Source organism: Chiloscyllium plagiosum, chromosome 3, assembly GCF_004010195.1.
Source record: "Chiloscyllium plagiosum isolate BGI_BamShark_2017 chromosome 3, ASM401019v2, whole genome shotgun sequence".
NCBI lineage: Eukaryota > Metazoa > Chordata > Chondrichthyes > Orectolobiformes > Hemiscylliidae > Chiloscyllium > Chiloscyllium plagiosum.
The window spans coordinates 98,212,886-98,216,617 of NC_057712.1; the positions used below are offsets into that span (position 1 = coordinate 98,212,886).

At 44.3% G+C, this 3,732-nt stretch overlaps 1 protein-coding gene across 3 annotated transcripts in view; it reads right to left on the reverse strand.

Annotated features, from left to right (window-relative positions):
- The window catches only part of LOC122548371 (uncharacterized protein C6orf163 homolog), a 35,918-nt gene that overhangs the window by 24,764 nt on the left and 7,422 nt on the right, over positions 1 to 3,732 (reverse strand). The gene's annotated exons all lie outside the window — the stretch shown is intronic.

The window sequence follows — 3,732 nt, forward strand, 5'->3', positions numbered from 1 at the left end:
GCTGGATTTAAAATCTGAGAGTCCAGAGGAATCTCCTGTTTGGGAGATTTATTTGATGGGGAGGTCATGATGTCCTTTGAACAGTTACGTCAGAAGTTCAGGTTGCCTAGCAAGGATCTCTTTCAATATTTTCAAATACGAGATGTTGTACAAAAAAAGACTATATTGATGACCAATCCTTATAAATCGGATATGGAAAGGAGAGTGCTTCGGCCGATGGGCGCACCCTCGGTCAGTACTCTCTATTGCTCACTAGGTAATAATGTATCGAAGGACATGGAATGGCTATATAATCCTAGACTCAAGAATTAGGGATGGAAATCCCCTTACAGATGTGGGAGGGCATCTGGGAAAACACCAGGAAGATCTCTATCTGTAATAAGACTCAAGCTATTCACTTGAAGATACTTCATAGGGCCATCCAGCACCAGAGCAACTTGCAAACTTTAAGGCAGGAGCGTTTCCAATGTGCCCGAAATGTAAAATAGAAGTTGGTACTCTCACTCATTGTTTGTGACATGCCATATGATTCGTAGATATTGGGACAATGTAGCAAAGGCCTTGGCAAAGATTTTGGGGATGGAGATTGGGTTAGACCCGGTCTCCCCTTTTGGTCTCTTCAAATCTTCCCTCTCTAGGTGGAAATGGGAAGAAATTATTTTCTATCCTCGCCTTTTGTGCAAGGAAAAACATACTAAGCAAGCTGGATATCTGAAAGTCCTCCTGGTCTCTCAAATTGGCATAGGATGGTTATGGAATATTTCCCTCTTGACTTCCTTATGTATACAGTGCACCAAAAAGCGGAATTGTTTTACAGAATGTGGCGGCCATTCCTGAACTATGTCGATGCAGATGTATCGGCCCTGCTATCTAGGGCCTTTGTTTAGCCATGAGGACTATGTCTGTCGGTTCGGGGGCCCCTGGGAGGAAGAATCCCGTACAAATACGGGTTTCGTTATGACTTGACATAATTTTACTTTAAGTGCGTATTTATTTATTCATTTACTTTTTTTTGTTGTTGTTAGTTATGTACTATACTGCAGCTTTTTTTTGTTAATATATAGATTATTTCTTTTTATATCTTATTTTGTGTTTTGGTAGCCTGGAGAGTAGATTAGTAGTTAGCTTTTTTATACTGATATTGTCATTATACTGTAAAGAGATTACACTATTTTGTATTAGTTTTGTAATTTTGTAAAAAACCTAAAGTCTTTCTTTCTTTTGAATAAAAATATTTATTTAAAAAATGCACTGAACAGATGTACCAATCAGAAAACTGATGTGTCACTTGTTACGGCAAAGAATTTCACCACATTCTATGTAACTGTGACCAAAATGAAATATTACTTTTCACTCTTCACCATCTGTAGCATTTGACATTGGTGACCAGAGATCTTCAGTCACAGTCTATGCCATGTTTATGCTCCACATCAGCTTCCTCCCAACTTCATGTGTAAAATCTACTCTTATGGCTGTCTGTTCCCTCCTTCCTCATTGCTCAACTAGTTTTCCTTAAATGCATCTATACTATTCAGTTCAAATTTTGCTCCTAAAACTCGCTCAATTATAGCCATAGTCATAGAGATGTAGAGCATGGAAACAAACCCTTCAGTCCAAGCTTCTGCATGCAATTCCACAGTATTGAGGGCTACATAGTGACTCAGTCGTTAGCATTGCTGCCTTACGGCACCTGGGACCTGGGTTCAATTCTAGCTGTGAGTGACTGTCTGTATGGAGTTGTTTATTCTGTGTCTGCATGAGGTTTCCTCCAGGTGCTCTGGTTTCCTTCCACAGTCTAATGATGTGCAGATTAGGTGGATTAGCCATGCTAAATTGCCCTGTAATGTGCAGGATAGGTGGATTAGTCAGGGTAAATGCAGAGTTACAGGGATAGTGTCAGGGTGTGAGTCTGGGTGGGGTGCTCTTCAGATGTGACATCATGGATATAAATGGAGTTGAAAAATGTGGTGCTGGAAAAACACAGCAGGCCAGGCAGCATCCGAGGAGCAAGAGAATTGACGTTTCGGGCATAAGCACTTCTTCAGGAATGAGGTTGGTGTGCCAAGCGGGCTGAGATAAAAGGTGGGAGGCAGGGAATTTGGGGGAGGGGCGCTGGGAATACGATAGGTGGAAGGAGATGAGGGTGAGGGTGATAGGGCGGAGAGGGGGTGGGGGTGGAGAGGTCGGGAAGAAGATTGCAGGTCAAGATATAAATGTCGGGGGATCCAAGATGGCAGCGACCCAGCAAGTCTGAGTCTACAGTGCTCCTCCCAAGACTTGGGTAAGGTGGGTCACCCACCCCCACCACACTCACCAAATCATTTAAAATAGCTATTTAAGTTAATTAGTTGCTTAGTATTAAATTTAAATAATCTAATCTTTAGTAAAAATGACCAAAGGGAAGGGAGCCCGCAGCTCTCAGCAAGTAGGAACCCCTCCCCCACCCTCTCCAGCTGCAGCAGAGGCGTCCACAGCCGCCTCAGGGGACTTACCTACAGTGGCAAGCCTCATGGAAATCATCTCCAAACTGGATGCAAATATCGGCTCTTTCATCGAAGAATCCCGAAGTCGATGGGACTCACTCTCGGCCGTGCTGCAAATGCACGACCGAGACATTAAAGAAATCGAGCGCCGAGTCGGAGGGGCGGAGCTAAAGGCCGCGACCTCCGAAACTACAGCGCAATCGGCCGTGGATCAGGTCCAGACCTTAGAGAATCACATTATATTAGTTTGCTGGGCCTTCCTGAACGGGAAGAGGAAGGCCAGCTTACAGCGTTCCTTGAGCAGTGGCTGCCACAGCTTTTAAATCTGGAGGCTGGATCAGGCCAGGTAAGGGTGGAATGGGCCTACCGGGTCGCAATACGCGGGCCCAGCTCAAACCAGCGCCCCCCCCCGGTCCTGTTCCGGCTGCAGAGCTACAGGGAGAGGCAGATATTCCGAGAAGCTTCTAGAAATCTTGGAAAAGATTCCCAAGCTATGATCTATAAAGGATCCAAGATCATGTTATTCCAGGACTTTTCCCCAGTTCTGGTCCAAAAGAGGAAGGCATTCGATGAGGCGAAGAAGCGTTTAAGAGACTTAAATATTCAGTACTCCTTACGCTACCCAGAGACGCTACTTTTTAACCATGAAGGATCCGTATATAACTTCGGATCGCCAGAAAAGGCTAAGGAATTTTTGTACTTTTTTTTGGCTATATTTTATTTTTGGCTATACTATATTTGGCTAAACTATATTTTTGGCTACTGCAAAAAATACGGAGGTATAGCATTGAGGGTGAGTTGGAGGTTTGGATTAGGAATTGGCTGGCTGGAAGAAGACAGAGGGTAGTAGTTGATGGTAAAGGTTCATCTTGGAGTGCAGTTACTAGCGGTGTTCCGCAAGGATCTGTTTTGGGACCATTGCTGTTTGTCATTTTTATAAATGACCTGGAAGAGGGGCTAGAAGGTTGGGTGAGCAAGTTTACGGATGATACGAAAGTCGGTGGAGTTGTTGACAGTGAGGAAGGATGTGGCAGGTTACAGCACGATATAGAGAAGCTGCAGAGCTGGGCAGAAAGGTGGCAAATGGAATCCAATGTAGCTAAGTGTGAGGTGATTCACTTTGGGAAGAATAACAAAAAGATGGGGTACTGGGCTAATGGTCGGATACTTGGTAGTGTGGATGAGCAGAGGGATCTTGGTGTCCATGTACACAGATCTCTGAAAGTTGCCACCCAAGTAAATAGTGCGG